The sequence below is a fragment of the Amborella trichopoda genome, chromosome 2 (assembly GCF_054954075.1).
Source record: "Amborella trichopoda isolate Santa Cruz 75 chromosome 2, AtrichopodaSantaCruz75HAP2 v2.0, whole genome shotgun sequence".
Lineage (NCBI taxonomy): Eukaryota > Viridiplantae > Streptophyta > Magnoliopsida > Amborellales > Amborellaceae > Amborella > Amborella trichopoda.
In genome coordinates this window covers 56479158-56498703 of record NC_142337.1, presented here as the reverse complement: position 1 = coordinate 56498703, position 19546 = coordinate 56479158, and the positions used below count along the sequence as shown (strand labels likewise).

The following is a 19546-nucleotide window of genomic DNA, read 5'->3' as shown; positions in this document are numbered from 1 at the left end:
CAGAATCGACCGATTCGCCGTTGTGTATGAATCGGAACGGGGTGGCCGTAGACGCAGAAACGACGATTTTGCCTGATTCATTGTTGTGTATCGTCAAGAATCGACGATTTTACTCTCAACATGTGTGTGGCTGGTAGGGTATACCCGGTTCACTGTAGTAGAATCCGACCCAGTAGTGTACTAATTCACTGTAGTAGAATCCGATGCACGATTTATTGTAGTAGAATCTGATGTAGAAGACACAAAATCGACCAATTCGCTGTTGTGTATGAATCGGAACGAGGTGGCCGTAAACGCAGAATCGACGATTTTGCCTGATTCACTGTTGTGTATCATCAAGAATTGACGATTCTACTCTAAACGTGTGGCGGGTAGGGTATAACTGGTTCACTGTAGTAGAATTCGACCCAGTAGTGGACTAATTCACTATAGTAGAATCTGATGCACGATTTATTGTAGTAGAATCCGACGCAGAATCGACCGATTCGCTGTTGTGTATGAATCGGAACGGGGTGGTTGTTGACGCAGAATCGACGATTTTGCCTGATTCATTGTTGTGTATCGTCAAGAATGGACGATTCTACTCTAAACGTGTGGCGGGTAGGGTATACTTGATTCACTGTAGTAGAATCCGATGCATGATTTATTATAGTAGAATCCGACGCAGAAGACGCAGAATCGACCGATTCGCTGTTGTGTATGAATCGGAAAGGGGTGGCCATTGACGCATAATCGACGATTTTGCCTGATTCACTGTTGTGTATCATCAAGAATCGACGATTCTACTCTAAACGTGTGGCGGGTAAGGTATACTCGGTTCACTGTAGTAGAATCCGACCCAGTAGTGGACTGATTCACTGTAGTAGAATCCGATGCACGAATTATTGTAGTAGAATCTGACGCAAAAGACACAGAATCGACCGATTCGCTGTTGTGTATGAATCAGAACGGGGTGGCCGTTGACGCAGAATCGACGATTTTGCCTGATTCACTGTTGTGTATCGTCAAGAATCGACGATTCTACTCTAAATGTGTGGCGGGTAGGGTATACCCTGTTCACTGTAATAGAATCCGACCCAGTAGTGGGCTGATTCACTGTAGTAGAATCTGATGCACGATTTATTGTAGTAGAATCCGACGCAAAAGACGCAGAATCGACCGATTCGCTGTTGTGTATGAATCGGAACGGGGTGGCCGTAGACGCAGAATCGACGATTTTTCCTGATTCACTGTTGTGTATCGTCAAGATTCTACTCTAAACGTGTGGCGGGTAGGGTATAACTGGTTCACTGTAGTAGAATCCGACCCAGTAGTGGACTAATTCACTATAGTAGAATCTGATGCACGATTTATTGTAGTAGAATCCAACGCAGAAGACGCAGAATCGACCGATTCACTGTTGTGTATGAATCGGAACGGGGTGGTTGTTGACGCAGAATCGACGATTTTGCCTGATTCATTGTTGTCTATCGTCAAGAATGGACGATTCTACTCTAAACGTGTGGCGAGTAGGGTATATCTGATTCACTGTAGTAGAATCCGATGCACGATTTATTTTAGTAGAATCCAACGCAGAAGACGCAGAATCGACCGATTCGCTGTTGTGTATGAATCGGAAAGGGGTGGCCATTGACGCAGAATCGACGATTTTGCTTGATTCACTGTTGTGTATCATCAAGAATCGACGATTCTACTCTAAACGTGTGGCGGGTAAGGTATACTCGGTTCACTGTAGTAGAATCCGACCCAGTAGTGGACTGATTCACTGTAGTAGAATCCGATGCACGATTTATTGTAGTAGAATCCGACGCAAAAGACGCAGAATCGACCGATTCGCTGTTGTGTATGAATCAGAACGGGGTGGCCGTTGACGCAGAATCGACGATTTTGCCTGATTCACTGTTGTGAATCTCGATTCTTCTACTCTAAATGTGTGGCGAGTAGGGTATACCCTGTTCACTGTAGTAGAATCCGACCTAGTAGTGGGCTGATTCACTGTAGTAGAATCCGATGCACGATTTATTGTAATAGAATCTGACGCAGAAGACGCAGAATCGACCGATTCGCTGTTGTGTATGAATCAAAACGTGGTGGCCGTCGACGCAGAATCGATGATTTTGCCTGATTCACTGTTGTGTATCATCGATATCCATGATTATACTCTAAACACTCTCGACTTCTGATATTGTGTGGGACTTCCGATATTGTGTGGGTTCTCGACGATTCTACTCTAAACACGCCTGACTTCCGATATTGTGCGGGAATCGGAATGGGGTGGCCGTTATCTTCAACTATTTGGGCTCAGGAAACCCATTTGTAACATTAAAAAAAAAAAAGCGGTTCAATACATCAAAGTATCGAACAATAGACCATTTGGTGAAAATAGAAACCGAATGAGAGCAAAATATATAAATCATGGGACTATTTTTTGTTTGAAAAATGAAATAGATCTATTTTAATTTCCCATGTACACATATAGAAATTTTCTATTATATTTTATTCTAATATATTTTTAGTGCTTGGGGTTGATTCTAGTTCTCCGCCTAGCGCCCATGTAAACTATTGGGTTGAGTCTTAGTGAGGTTCAACCGAACTTGTGTACGCCCTATATTAAAGTGAAATTTATCAAAACACACTTTAAAGTTGAACTATCTAACATTTCACTTTGGCTCCGTGTGATCATTAAAGGCCTTATGAATGCTTGTAAAATGAAATTATATAGTAGAACATGAACTCAATGAGAGTGTGGTCCCATGTGAATCATACTAAGTAAACGATGTTTGTTGATACTGGACTGTGCTTAACGTGCTAGGTCAGTCTGGTTGGAGAAAACCCATGTTACATGGACATAGAAAAACAAACCGATGAGGTTTAGATATGTTATCCTTTGATGAGGTCGGAGTATGCCCGAAAGAGTGAGCCGATGGATTGTGTGACAGTTGAAGCCTTTAGAGACGTAGCCAAAGCCTTATCATTTGTACTATCACAACATGCACATTGATAGGTGTTTTCGAGAAAGTGAACCATCTTTCAGGATGAAGTGTGTGCATGTGCGAGAGATACCCCCTGTGCACCATTGAGTAATGGATTGCATCAGGTCAGGATGACTTTGGTTTCATCTCCAGGGGGTCATGAAATCCATATGCTGGGACTGCGACCACTTGTCCGTTGGATAGACTTTTAGTGACCCACTAATGATCCCCTATATGGACTATAGGACATGGGCAATGCTGGGTTGGTTTGAGCAAGCATGTGTAGTCCGTAGTCCACAGTTGGAGATGGAGTATCCCAGTGCATATTGATTCCTAAACCATATAGATCATTTTTCTTTCAAAGTATTTAATTTTGTTTATTTTAATAATATATAATTTTTTTTTAGAATTATTATTTGAAATTTTCTAAGTCTCTATATATTTTATTTATCAAATTTAGAATTATAAAAACAGAAATATTGATTTAAATATTCAAATACTAATTTTATATTTTTTTTTAAATATAAAAAATGATATAATTGTATGGGAGGCCCAATAGGGCTTTTGGGCCCACCATAGCAAAATAGCTTGGGCCCATTATGTGCCACAATAGGTAGCACGCCTCACCTAGGTAACCTTCTATTTTATTTGATCAAGCTCTAAAGTTTGAGATATACGTTTGTGTTGTTTTAAGAAAGCTTAAATCCTTGAGGAAATTTTGAATAAAATTTTTGTATGTATGAGAAGGCAAATGCATAAAAAAAAAAATGATAATATTATCATATATTAATTTCTTATTTGAATTAATTGATAGAAAAATTATTTAGGAAGTGAGGGATAATGGTTCTAACACCTTTTATAGAATGTTGATAGTCCATCTATGGAATTGAAAGTTCATTTCTCTCATTCCACAAGTCACCCAGAATCAATTGTGCATATTCAATCTCACATGAGTGGCAAGCCATGAAAAACCGTAAGAAACCTTAATTCTATTCAAGCACCACAAAAATGGGAGTCCCCTGCCCAAAATCTCTACACCATATTGCTTACACCTAAAATCTCTCTCCTCTCTCCCAAGAAAGGGGTACGTCCCATCTCTTGAGTTTTCTCTCTCTTGACCAAAGAAGGGGGACTTGCCCCACTCTAGAAAGTCTCTCTCTCTCATCTTGGAAACTCTCTCTCCTCTCAAAGAAATCCTAAAAGGAGGGCACACCCCACTCTCTCTCTCTATCTCATGGTGTCTCTCGTGTCTCTCATCATCTCTCATATTACATTGGGGTCAAGTCTATAGGGGTGAGGTAGAAAGAGAAGTATCTCTCTCAAATTAGGTTATCAAGGGGGTTCACCTAGCTATTGAATTTGTGATCAATGAGGTTTATGCTTGATTGGTGTGGCTTGTCCAAATCTTGCTTTCTCGATTGAGATTGAAAGTTGACAATTAGATCCTGCACCATCAGAAGGTGGTGACTCGGTGTGGGGTATAAGAAAGCCAGTTGAAATAATATCTGACACCCTCTTTTATTTCTTACTTATTTACTTATTGTCTTATTTATTCCAAAACAAAGGTTCTTTTTTCTTTGTTATCGAAAGAAAGGTTTTGAATGGCTTCATGTTCTTGATATCCTAGTTTTATTCTTTTATTTTATTTGAAGTTGTTTTATTGTAAAATGACTATTTGTAAGTGGTCTAAGTCAATAAGAAAAAGAAAAAATAAATAAATAAATAAAAGAGTCATTCTTTCACACTTAAGAGGTGTGTTTTGATAAATTTAAAAACTCAATTTGATGTGTTATTTGACAAGCATTCAAATTTAAAGAATGATAGGCTACTTGTAATTAGATAAATATAGATGAATAAGATGCTAAATAATTCTAATGTAAGGATTAATTTTGTAAATTTCCCAAATAAAGAGTACATACAAGTCACTAGCGTACCATACATGGTTTTTCAACAATCTTTTACCCTACAAGCTGGCTCTATTTTATAGTGTATCTTCTTTAACATTGTTTTTCCCCAAAGGGAATTTATATAATGAGATTTTTCCTTTGATACAAGATGGTCACACTTAATCTTGACCATTGGATGTGAAATTGGGTGGATGCATTTTTTTCTTTGACCAAGCTCAAAGTTCAAAAGAAATTTTTTCGAACTTTATGACACACCCAAGCTTTCAGATTTCACATTAGATGGTTATAAATAATTGTGACCTCCATGAACTAAAGGTAAATGGTCTCATTGTATACAATCGCTTATTTTATACCTTATAACTCTATGTTCTCTTTAGTTTGATACGGTGCTTGAAAATCTTGAAAATAGAAGGTTCAGATAAATTATTACAATATACATTATTTTTATGACTTCAAATATATATATATATATATATATATATATATATATATATATATATATATATATATCACGATCTATATATCTTAAGATCAATAAGATCAATTTGAGAATTTTCCAAAATCAAAACACTTTTTCGTAGTGATTTTTTGAGGTGCACCTTACTTGAACAGTGTAAGGTTGACGCCTTTATTTAAACCTTTTTGTCTAATATAAGGTAAACAAACCACTCAAATATGTGCTAATAACCATAACTGAAAAAAGAAAACACTCCAAATGGACGTCCCTCCTTAAAGATTGTGATGTTAGTTTACAAAACTGCCGAGTGAGGCAGAATGGTTGAGAAGGCCGGGTCATGCGTGTCAGATGGGGTTGGTTATTTTCACCCTCAATCATGTATAAAAGGACCTCCATGCACCCTCCCCATATCACCAATTACATCTCTCCTCTGAAAGAATTTTCTCAAGAAACTTCAAATGATTGAAGATTTGATGTTTTCATGCTTTCCACAGGCTTTCTTGAACATGATATGCAGACGAGCCATCTTTGAGTTAGTTCTCGGAGATGCAATGTTGAGTAACAGGTTCAAGAAAGCTGTGGATAAACATGGAAACAATCATGATGCCGCATTGCATAATTGAAGGTGAATGCAATTTTATCCAAATGTTGGCCACAGAGAATTTTCCAGATCAAATTATCTGTAGGTATTTGTCAATGGCGCCAATGCCAAATTAGTTTTAAAGTTCAAATGAAATGGTTGTGGTTGTGGGCATGTGTATTTGTGTGCGTTCGTCGAGAAGACTAAGATCAATGAGTCATATGGAGGATAGTTTGGTAGTTTGAACCAAGTGAGGGACGTTGGGTTTCCACTGTTCAAATGAAAACAAAGGGAAGGGTAGAATTATGGGTTTTTATTTATTTATGTCAAATATGAATTAGAGACTGCTAACTATTTGTATTTGTTTTCTTGTAGGTACATTTCCTTTTTGAGGGTGGGATTTAAGCGTCCATGGGTCTTGATCACTTGACATTTGATGAGGGTGAGATAGTTTGGGTTGTGAATATCCGATGAAATTAATGGAAAAATTCTAGTCAATACATAAAAAAGAGAGGCTAGGTTCGATTTTTATGGATCACGAGTAAATGATGTGGTGATGTCAAAAATATGTTTAATTTTAGGAAGTTTTAATGGGATTGTATACTTCTAGACCATCTAATGTTGGTATGAGATCACAATCAATTTTTAGGCATTAGATGTGAAATCCAATAGATAAAAATGCATCACAATATTAGAGAAATTTTATTTTTGACTTTGTGTCCTGACACTTCATCAACCAATTTACTTCGAATACAATGTCATTTGATTGTAAGCTCCTTGTATTAAAAATAATTATTATTGTGAATTCCTTGTATTAAAAATAAATGGTCTCATTGTATACGTTTCCAATTTTAATTGGATATTAAGATAACTAAATGGGCTCATTGTATTCTAGGATATTGCTGTTTTCCCAAATAAGCATCCAAACCATCCTCATGTGGGTGCATACAGTACATTAAGTCCATCTTTGAAATTTCTTTATTTGAAAATTTGAGATCCACCTATGAATCATAGATGATTATTTTTTGAAAGAAATTAGACTGCCGCAACACTCAAATCTTGCTCTCCAAAAATTTGAATTTTTTTTTTTTTTTGAGGTTGGCTTCTAATTTCAAGAGGTTATGTCCCTAAAATTTGAGGTCTTAAAAATACCCTTAGTCTGAGTTTTACCTGAGATGAAATGGACAATATGCTCATAAAGGAGCAGCATATATTTTAACACATACAATATATGCTCCATCGAGTGCAAGCTGTATAGTAACTCCCTCGGGCAAATGCCAAAAACTTGGGGAAATATATTGAGCGATTTAATTAGAAAAATTAGGAAAAGTTAAATTTCGAGGACTATAGGGATTCCGTCCACCAAAAGGCTCCAATGCATTATTGTAAGATTATGTCTTTTGCCTTAAAAAATTTTATTTGATAAACTAAATATGTGTCGGATTCTAAACATGGGGTTAACATATTCTACGAAGTACTTGTCATTTACATTTCGTAAGTAAATAAAAAATATACGTGAATTGGCATGGCAACGGGTCGGGTCTGGGTCTGGGTTTGGCCGGACCTGGACCCAAATTTGAAAAAATGATATGGATCCAAACCCGGCCCGTCCCAAAAATTAAAATATAAATATATATGCACTAAACTGTATTAAATATAATTCATATATTGAGACCCGAAAAATATTACTGAAACCCAAACCAAGACTCGACTGGATCCGGACCCGAATAGTATTCTGGTCAAAATTTAGACCTGAAACTGACTCACCGAGTCCAATGTTTGAACCCCTACCTTAGATTAGGTCTACCCTCGAATCCTGAGTTGGACCCAGGTTTGTTGCCACTCTTAGCTTCCAAGTTGGGCCCGGGTCCGTTGCCACCCTTAGCTTCCATGTTTCCTCTGACATGATTATACTTGGGCCCAGTTTGGAGGGACTTGTCAGGTGATGTATTTTTTTCCCGTTAGATGGCCCAACTCTAGTTTCCCCAACTTTTAAACAATTAATGTAGGATGCCCTGAAATTTTATCCTCTCTGTTAGGAGATTTAAAATTTAAAAAATGGTACGAAAGTATCTTTCAAAGCCGATGCTCTAAACAATGCTCTAAACAATCAAAGTAAAGTGCACATTTAAATAATGTCGAGAAATATGGTTGCAATATTGTAAATCATTGTGATAGCCTGAAAATATATTTTCATCTCTAATTATAAAAGTTCAAGATTGAAAAATAGTGTAGATCTATGAAAATTTGAAAACCTTGAAAATTGACGGTCCAAAAATGTATTACCAAGATACACTATTTCCAGAACTTGAAATCTATTTTTTCTCATGTCCATGCATCTTAATGTCGAGATGATCAATTTAATGATATTTGGGCATCAAAACGACCTCTTCTAATGAAATTTTTGCGACGCTCTCTAATTTGATTGTTTAGAGCCTTGGCTCTATATACACTTTCTCCTTTTAAAACTTGATATTAATTCAATTGATGGAATTACAAAGTCCAACTAATAATGGCTAGTAGTAATGCATTTGGATGGGGATGATGTTTTGAAATGCATTAGATGCCACTAGGATGAGGTTTTGGAGTCACAATAATTTTTGGGATGTGTTCTGGTTTCTGAAGTATATCAAAAACTAGATGCCTGAGTTGGCCAATTCACCAAATGCTGTTGCTCTATGTGAAGGCTTGACAATTTTGGTTCTTAGATATCTTTGTCCATTTTTTAACATATCTTACCATTGTACACCTATATATCACATACAATAATGCCCACATTAATACATTACACCCCACATGTATGACAAGATATACTGTTGATGCTCATAGAAAACAAAGGTGCATTCTTCCACATGCATAGATAGACATGCCTAGTTAGATACATATACATTTGAACATACGTGACTGCAATTGCACTGCTGCCAAACCAAGAGTAGTTTGATATCAAATAGCCAATTAATGGATATAAAAGTTGAATGAACTAAAACATATTCACAGAACCTATGCATTCCCATAGCAGTCTTAATTCGATGAACCCTATGATAATAAAGCACAAAAAAATAACAATATTTTTAAAAATAAAAAGAAAACACTTTCATATATCATTATAGAGGTAAAGTCTCTTGTAACTTAGAACCCCAAGTTAATAAAGAACAACAAAAAAAACCTTTATAAGTAAAACATCAAACACTGAGTGTGTTAATTATTGACACTGATGGCTAGTGTTAAATCTTTTCAAAATTCCAAAGAACTGTAAAAACCCACCAGTTTCGAATTCAAGTGACTAAGTAATTTTTTCATTGTGGTAACTGATAATGTTTGATCAAAATAATTATTTTTTTAGCAAAACAAAGTGGTAAACAAATACTCGAGCAACTAAGACATCATATTAACAAAAATACTACATGAAACGTCTCATGAAATTCATACCTGTGATCTCAGTTGTAAAAACCGATCATCAAATTGAGCAGTTGGCAGATGATTTTCAGCTCAGTTGAGAAAAAATGAATAGATGTTGTAATCTGTAAAAATTGATCACCAAATATCGGATTTTCAATGAAATTAGGACTTGAATCTTGTGGCTTAACTTCATGATCTACAAAAGCCATAGATTTTGATTGAAACCAAAATTGAATAAAAAATATGGAGTATGCCAGATTTGTTCAACTCAGTTCTCAAAAACTGAGTCGATCTCGCATTTTCAATGAAAATAGGAATTGAATCTTGTGACTAACTCCATCATCTACAAAAGTCCTAGATTTTTATTGAAAAAACAACAAAATTGAATAAACAATCTAGAGTATGGTAGATTTTTTCAATACCTAGCTATAAAATTAGTTGATGCCCTAGTTGCTCAAAATGGAGCTCCAAATCTAATGTTTTAAATGAAATTCGGAGTAGAATATATTTGACTAAATCTGTTGTCTACAAAATTCCTGGATTTCCATTGATAAAAAAATCCAAAAACGAGGCCACAATATGCATTGTGGTGAATTTTTTTGAATACACAAAGAACACGAAAAATAGGCAAAACAGCAAATTTTTGTGTGTTTTCGGTGCCAAAATTTCATTTTATACTGTTAAAACAATAATTTCAGTTAATAATTGACTGAAAAACCCTAAAAAAGGCTGAAAAAGCAAGAACATTTGAATCAAATATTCAATAAGACAAAAGTCGTGGGTTATGTCAAATATAATGGCTCTATTAAAAATAACGGCAAAAGCGTGGCATTAGAACCATTATAGCGGTTTTTTTCAGAACCGGTCCGGTTAGGTTAAAAAATCGTCCGGTTAGTTATAAAACCAACCGGTTTGGATGCATTCTAGCTGGTTTTGGTCCAGATTCTTTTTTGTGGTGATATATATATATATTAGAACACCAAAACCGGCCCTAACTGGTTCCGATCTAACATGCTAGTTCTGGTTCTAACCGGTTGGTTCTTATTCTAACCGTCCGGTATTTGTAACACTGGACTTGACTGCATATGGATGAAATCTTTCTCTCGTAACAGATGAGATAAATCTAGAAAAAGCATTAGCATCTAATGCTATAAAGCACTGCGGAAGAACCATAAAAATTGCAATCGTTCTCTCATATTTTTCGCGAAGCCAATGATTCAGTGTATCAACTTGCTAAATATGGAGTTTCTTTTTGTTTTTTTGAGACCAAGATCATTGATATTATTAGACGTTACTCAAAAAAAATTACATCGTCAGAAAAAGGAACAAAAGAACAAGAAGTACCCCCCTTAGCAAGAAGGTCGGCTACCCCATTAGCCTCCCTATAAACATGTGTGAGAGACACCACACCAATTAAATGAAATTTACGAAATATAGAATCCAAACCGATCATAATGAACGGGTGACTGCTTGTATGTGCGAATGTGAAGATCAAAAGAAATACTTTCATGTTCAACATCTACGTGTTGGAAATGGCTTGGGACGACCAATGGACCCACCGGTTGTCCCAAGTGGATCCAGGTCTAGACCTAGATAATGGATCCAACAAGTCAGGTAATGATCCATTTCACATTGATCCAAACAAGGTCAAAACCTAGATCTGATTTGGTTTGACCAAACCTACTCGATATGTACAAAGTAGAAAAACCATATAAAAAGATCATTTATATTTGGCAAAGTTTATATAAGGTTGCATCCTTAAAATGTAGAAATACGGATGAACCAAAAATATTCATCGGAGGATATTGTTTAATGTTGAAAAACCCTCCAGTTGATCATCTCGACATAGAGATGTATGAATATGACCAAAAAAAAGATTTTGGGTCCTGGAAATTGTGCATCTTACAACACATTATTTAGATCGTCCACTTTCAAGATTTTCATATGTTTGTAGATCTACTTGATTTTAACTATTTTTGGAGCTTATATTTTATAATTAGATATAAAAATAGATTTTCAGATAATCTTAATTATTTTTTACACCATAATTACATGTTATAATAAAATTTGGAGGTGATTGCTTAAGGTTGCAACCTTGTAGAAACCACATCCTTTATTTTTTAAGTACAAGGGGGTCACAAGACCTCTTGTTCAGATTTCAAATAAGGTGATTGTGAGTGTGTCATTGACTAAACTCAAATTTTGAAAAAAAATTTCTCAAATATCAGGACACACCCCAAGCCATCCAATATGACATCGAATGAGTAAAAGTAATCATGACCTCATCACAACAAAGATAAATGATATATATATATATATATATATATATATATATATATATATATATATATATATATATATATATATATATATATATATATATATATATATATAATAAAATTTTAGAATCTTTTATTTCTAGACTCAGATAGGATGCAACCCGATAGGCTGGGCTGATATTCGAGTGACCTGGACCTGACTCTAGTCTTGATCTGACTTAGACATAGTCAGGTTGGGTCAGGAGCAGGGTCGACAAGGATCCCTCCCAACCCATTTGCAACCCCATCGTCGATGGATGACATGTATCATACATGAATTCAAAAGGTCATTTTTAATGTGGAGTTCTGACTCAAATCAAAGATAAAATGTTTTTTTCTAAAAAATCCGACTAACTTCCAACTTGACTTTGGCTTCTAAAAAATTGTACTGAACAAGGGTTTGTTTCACAAACATTAGATTAGGAGTCTATGCTATATCACATATATCTCAAAAGACCAAAAGATATATCCAAGAGTTTCTATTTCTCATAGGAAACTTATCAAATATCAATCTCAATCCCACAGGAATATCTCAATCTCACATAATATAGAAATATCTCAATCAATCCCACAAAATTTGAGATTTATTTATGTAAGTTATTTTGGATAGCACCAAATCCAACAGCGGGTTGACACTGGCCCTAGGGCCACAATTTATGGCCAAGGCTATACTTTTTCAGGGCCAAGCTGGCCGGCCCCTCCGTCCATCGCTAGTCCTCGGCATAAGACGTCTTAGAGCGTCAAATGGACCATTGAAGCTTAAATAGTCCTTCAATTTATAGGACTGTTATCCATTAAATTGAATTAGCATGTAAACAGTGGTGGTCAAAACGACAACAACCCACAAGACTTAAACTTTTTGTAAGTTTTGGCTCGGGATAATTTTGGGTCGAGTCCTTGTGAGGGTTGATGTGATTAGTCTCTGTGCCTGGGTTAATACTAAAATTTATCAACACACACTTAAAAATTGAACCATCTAAAATTTTACTTAAGGAGTAATTTGATAAATTTAAAAACTCATTTTGATTCGTCATTTGAGAGCATCTTGATATTTCATCAAAACAATGACGGGCTATTTGTAAAGATAAATAAATAAGAGTAAGATGTTAAATAGTTCAAATGTGATAAGTATTTTAGTAAATTTCCCAAATGAGGAATAGATGCAAGTAACTTGGTGCCATACATGGTTTGTCAACAATATTTTATTATATAAGGAATTGAGATGGGTCAAGATGGTAGTAGTTAGGTTTTCATAGCATAGCGTCGCAAGTTCCATTCCTATGTAACTTTGTTAAAAAAAAGAAAAAAAAGCATTCTTTTATTTTATACATGCTCGTTCTATTTTATAGTGCATACAAATCCCTCCTATCTTATAGTTGATTAAATAATATGATTGTTTGTTTTTACAAAACCGAACTTCAATGGTACTATCTTTTGTTTTTCTTCTAATATGATTATAAACTTAGTTGTATCTTTTGTTTTTCTTCTAATATGATTATAAACTTAGTTGACGTGGAATACCTACTTTTTTTATCTCTCCCTCCTTTCCTCTTTCTCTTTTTCCTTATGTTAGACTCTATGTTAGAGGTTATACATCCTTAAAATTACGTCTTAAAATCCATCTAAAACAGATTTATTAGGAGGCATGCATTTCTACATATGCAAGCTTGGCCGCATAGAAATTGGATCCTTTAAAGAAATCATATTTATTTACTAAAATTATTTAATTGTGAGGATAAATTCAATAATTTCTAAGACCATGTTGTGTTGAAAATATTTTTCAACAATAAATATGTTTATGTGATTAATATTAAATATCACGTGCATATTACTAGTATTTATTATGCATATGATACAAGATGGTTTTGCGGCATACAAGTTCGTTCTATTGTGAATTGAAACCCGCCCTCATGCATAGTGATGGGAAAAAAAAAAAGGGAGAGAAAAAATATGACGTTTGGATCTTCAAGACCTTACTTTATATGATGAGAAATTGCTCGGGGGAATAGAACGCCTTAATATTGGCAATTCTCTTTATTTTATGAATAATTTCATGAATGAAATAATGGTAAAATGACAAAAAAAAAATTTGTTATGAATGAAAAATTAGGTAAATGGGACAATTATTTTACACCTTCAAAACAAAGTTTATATAAGGTTGCAACTTTAAAATGTAGAATTAAAGATGCACCTCAAAAATCCACCGGAAAAGGCTGGTTTAATGTTGAAAAACCCTCTAATTGATCATCTCAACATCTAGATGGATGAGTATGAAAAAAAAATATTTTGAGTCTTATAAATAGTGCATCTTAGAACACATTATCTAGACCGTCCATTTTCAAGATTTTCATATATTTATAGATCTGATTGATTTTAACCATTTCTAGAGTTTACAATTTTATAATTAGTTATGAAAATAGATTTTCAAATAATCTTAAGAATTTTTTATACCAAAATTACATTTTATGATAAAATTTGGAGGTGCACCTTAATTGGATTGTTTAATGTTGCAACCTTATAATGAGTTACCTTTTTTAAGGTATTAATGTTATGGTGTTAGTGGTGGGAATGAAAACCACAACGTGGTCATTAGGACGATACCTCCACGATTGATATGGTTCTTTGACTTAATACATTCACTTTCATTTTTGAACTTCTACCATATTTTTGGGATAATAATATGAATGGGAACTTAGGCTAGTGGGAAAACATTTTGGACGTACATCTGTTGTACCCTTTTATAAAATGAAAAAGTTTTATAGTTTTCAACCTTATATTATAGGAGTACGGTACACATTAAAATCCTAACCGAAGAGATTATTCTCACATCTAAAAGCCCTACAATTAGTCTTCTCACCCATAAGACGCATCACATTGTGTCAACCTTGAGATGTAGGAAATGAAAAAAAAAAAAAATACTAATAATAAATAATAATATTAATAATGAAAAAATATTTTTAGTCTTGAAAATTCTGTAATTGTGTGACACATTATCTAAGCCATCTATTTTCTAAATGTTTATGTGTTTATAAATCATTCGATCTACATTATTTTTTGAACTCCAAATTTCATAATGAATTGTATACTATGAGACCATTTATCCTTTTTACAAAGAGGTCACAATTATTCATAGCCATCAGATGTCAAATTGGATGACTTGGGGTGTGCCACGAAGTTTGAGAAAATTGTTTTTAATATCGAATCTAATCATTGACATGATCACAACTACCCGATTTGAAATCTAAAGAACACGAGTAATTGCGAATTTCTTGTGCTAAAACTAAATGATCTCTTTATATACTTTTTATTTTATAATAAAGGTTAAAAATAGATTTTAAGTGCATCATAAGGGTTTTAAGCACTAGATATGTATCCTTTTGCTAGATTTAGATATGCGCCTTACTTTGTTTGTTTAAAGTTGACACCTTATACAAACTACACCCTTAATATTCTTTTGTAAGTAAGGATTATATAAGGTGCCGAACTTTTATTATACAAGTAAGGCACACCTCTAAATTTTGCCCAAAGATGTAGTTTTGATGTAGAAAACTTTTCAATGATTTGAAAATCTATTTTCACCCCTCATTATAAAATTCAAAATTTCAAAAATAGTGCAGATTGAGTAAATTTATTTTTAAAACTTGAAATTTTTTTTTTTTTCACATCCATATATCTTGAGGTAGAGAAGATCAATTTGAAAATTGTAGAGCATCAAAACGCTCTTTTTTAGTGACTTTTCGAGGTGCACCTTGCTCACGCATTGCAATGTAAAACACTTTCCTATGTAATGTAGTGCTTTAATAGTTTGATACATTGATTAAGGTAAACAAGCCCCTCAAACATGTGCTAATCACTATAATTGAAAAAGGAAACCACTCCAAATGGACGTCCCTCCACAAAGATTGTGATGTTAGTTTGAGGACAGTTTACAAAACTGCCGAGTAGGGCAGAATGATCAAGAAGCCCGGGTCATGCGTGTGGGAATGAGGGTAGTTATTTCCACTTCCAAACGTGTATAAAAGGGCCACCACGCACCCCCTCCATCTCACCATATCTCCTCCTTTTATTCTTTTACTCTAAGTTGAAGGATTTCTCTCTCGAAAGTTCAGAAGATCGGAGGTTTGATGTTTTCATGCTTTCCACAGGCTTTCTTGAACATGGTATTCAGACGGGCCCTCTTCGAGTTAGCTATCGGAGATGCAATGCTGAGTAACAGGTTCAAGAAATCTGTGGAGAAACATGGAAACAATCATGACTCTGCATTGCATATTTGAAAGTGAATACAATTTTTTCAGAATGTCGGCCAAAGGGGATTTTCTGGATGATGATCAGTAGGTATTTGTGAATGGCGAGACTTCCAAATTGTTTTAAAATTCAAATGGAATGGTTGTGGTCCTGTCCATGTGCTAAGATCAATTAGTGTGTGTTAAGAGATCAATGTTTTAAAATTCAGTGTGTGAAATGGTTGTGAAATGAAATGTTTTAAAATTCAGTGTCTTAAGATCAATGAGTTAAGGGTAATTTATTAAAGATAATTGGTAGTTTGAACCAAATGACAGACGCTGGTTTTCCACTATTCTAAGGGAGGGGAGGGTAGTTTTATTGGTTTTTATTTATCTTGAATATGAATGAGAGACTGCTACCTATTTTTGTGTTTGTTTTCTAGTAGATATATTTCCTTTTTGAGGATGGGATGTGAGGATATTACTGTTTTACCAAATGAGCGTGTAAGGCATGCTGATGTAGGAGCACACTGTCCATTAACTCCCTTGGGCAAAAGAAATGTTTTTAAAAGTTTTTATTTGAAATTTTGGGATCTTCATAAGAATCATTAGATAATTACTTTTTAAAAGAAATTAGACTTCGAGTTATGCAACACTTTGATTCTACCCTCCAAAATTTTGAATTTTTCTTTTATTTGAGGTTGATCTTCAGGTTCAAGAGGTTAGATCCCTATCTTAAATAGGTGCGGTTTGTATAGACTCGAGGCTCTAAACAATCAAATTTGAGCCCAGCTTCAATAGTGTCGAGAAATATGGTTTCAATACTGAAAAGTTTTGTTATAGCTTTAAATTATATTTTCATCTTTAGTTATAAAATTTAAAGCTTCTAAAATAATTTAGATCTATCAGATTAATGTCGAGATGATTGATTTGGTGATATTTAGGCATCAAAACAACCTCTTCTAATTAAAATTTTGAGGTAGGTTCTATATAAATTTTTCCCTTCCTAAAAATACTCTTAGTTAGAGTTTTACCTAAGATCAAATGGAAAACATGCTCCTATAGAAGCGGAATATCTTTTTACTTGTACATCATGCTCTAAAGTAAGATGATTATTTTAAAAAAAAAATTAATTCCATTTTCCACTTTTCATGCTCTTATTCAAAGGAGGTCTGAAAGTTTATAGACGCTAAGCGTGAGTTGTCCTTAAAAATTAGGGCTCGTTTCATACAAAGGGTGCATTGATGGGTGTTTGATTTCTTTATACTGGTGTTTCAAACTAACCGGTCAAATGAACTGGAAATCCAATTTGGATCAGAGAATTGTTTATCCAGATCGGCAAATCATACTAAAAGAACAAATATTAAAAAATCAAAAACAGAAAAGAAAAAAAAAAAAATATATATATATATATATATATATATAAAATAGGTGGGAAACAAGCAATTCGGCCCTTCCGGATCATTGGATTCCCCAATGAAACCAAGCAAATCCATCTGAGTTTGCCGATTCTCGGTATCCAAAGGCAAACTTGAAGTCACTGCCCAATGCAAAAGCCATTAAACTTGGGCAAAAAAAATGATTAAGAAAAATATACAATGAGACCATCTATCTTCAATACAAAGTGGTTGCAATTAATTTTAACTATTCGATATGACTTATGCGCCAGGAAAGTCTTTTGGTTCAAACTAAGGCTATGTGCAGTGAGCTGATGGAGCAGTAATGAGGGGCAGCTTTACGAGATAGGGTTGTCCAAGCTCAAACTTCGAAAGATATTTTATCGGACTTCATGACACACCTGAACTATCACATTTTACATTGGATGGTTATTAGTAATTGTGACCTCCTTATATAAAAAATAAATGGTCTCATTTTATACAATCCTATTTATTCACCTTAAATTTCGAGGAATATGGGATTCCATCTGCCCAAAGGCTCCAAGGCGCTAACGTAAGATCATTTCTTTTCCCTTAAATTTTTTTATTTGACAGAATAAATATGGGTTGGATTCTAAACATGGCGGTGTTAAATTTGTTTGTAGTCCATGTCATTTTCATTTTGTAAGTAAATATAAATATACATACTTGGCATGCCATAGCTTCCATGTTTCTTGTGACACTAAATATTTTGGGCCAGTTTGGAGGGCCTTGTCAGGTGATGTATTTTCTACCCTAATTAGGAATAAAAGATTTTTCTTTTTTTTGCTTTTTCCATTAGATGGCCCAACTATAGTTTCCTCATCTTTTAAACCTTTAAAGCATGATGGCAAATTTATTTTCCCTCCTAAGTATGAGATTTGAAGTTTTAAAAATGGTATAAAGGAAAGATGCGCAGTTTTTAATAGTTAAAATCTTTTTGTGTTTTCATATATGGATGTCAAAATAGTCATTGAGCTTATCAAAGAATTAAAACAACATTTTTTTTAGTATCTAAACGATGCATACTATTCGTCTACTCCCTCGTGCGAAACACCAATTTAGAAATATTATTTTTGTTTAATTTTTGGGAACCACATAAGAACTATTACATGATTCTTTTAAAAAGAAAAAAAGTTGAATTTTGACTTTTGGGCACTTTGATCTAGCTCTTCAAAAATTGGACGGTCAGTATTCAATCTTGAGGATTTCTTTTCTTCTAGTATGTATAAAGTTTATTCTGGAATTTTTTTATTAAGATTAGTTTATGGATTCTAGAGATACATCCTAAAATTTTGAAATCTAGAAGGTATTCCTAGCTTGTGGTATGCCCAAGGGAGTAAATGGATAGTGTATTCCTGCATGGGTAGGAAATCTTTTGGCTTTTCTATTGCCTCTTAGTAAACAGGTGAGGACTTACATACACCTTTAATTGTTTTTGACAGCTTTAACTATTTATTTTCTTTAATTAATAAAAAAAGATAGGAAAATTGTTTCATGCATCGGGGGATATATTTCTACATCTGCATCCCCCAAGGTATAAAACATCGTTCATAAAGATGGATGCAAATATATTGTCCATCTAAAAATAGTAGAAACTAACGGTCCAAATTTTTTATTTTTAATTTATAAAATCTATTTTTTCATACTCATGACCTCCATGTTAGAGATTATATATAACTAAAATTGAGTCCAAAAATCCATCTCAAAAATGGATTTTTATAGAGATTATATGTAACAAACCTTAAATGCTTGAAAAAAGGAATGTTCTGAACATCCGTGTTAATGAACGTCATCATAGTTTAATTTGCTGGATGACGGTGATGGAAGTATACTAGAGGGACTGCACTATTTGGACTGCATTATAATTTATACTCCTTTTAAAGGGAAAAAGATCCATACCTCCTCCTAGGATTCACATTTCTGTATACACCCTCGGCATAAAAAATAAGTAAAAAATACCTCCTTATCACTGCTTTATTAAATTACACCGATGATTTGACCTATTTAATATGAGTTTCTATGAGTACAAGATATATAAAAATAAAAATAAACTCTATATTATAAAAGAGTTACAATCTTACGAGCCCCGCACTCATACGGGCTGCATAGCACTTCACTTTTGTGCACTTCACTTTAGTGAGATTGAAGATCGGGGTACTACCGACGTCTGTATAGCCGAAGGTGATGAGCCAAAGACCACATGTCTCACTCGGTATGGAGCTTTTGAGTTCTTAGTGATGCCCTTTGGACTCACCAATGCCCCCTGCAACCT

At 34.3% G+C, this 19546-nt stretch overlaps 1 long non-coding RNA gene across 2 annotated transcripts; it reads left to right on the top strand.

The window, feature by feature from the left end:
- Positions 1-5745: 5745 nt before the first annotated feature.
- On the top strand, positions 5746-6741 carry LOC110007022 (uncharacterized). 2 transcript variants are annotated; one of them, XR_002280502.2, is made up of 2 exons: positions 5746-6018; positions 6292-6741. It is a non-coding gene; the product is annotated as an uncharacterized LOC110007022 (long non-coding RNA). The 2 variants fall into 2 exon arrangements; XR_002280501.2 differs by having other exon boundaries at positions 5746-6022.
- Positions 6742-19546: the final 12805 nt, after the last annotated feature.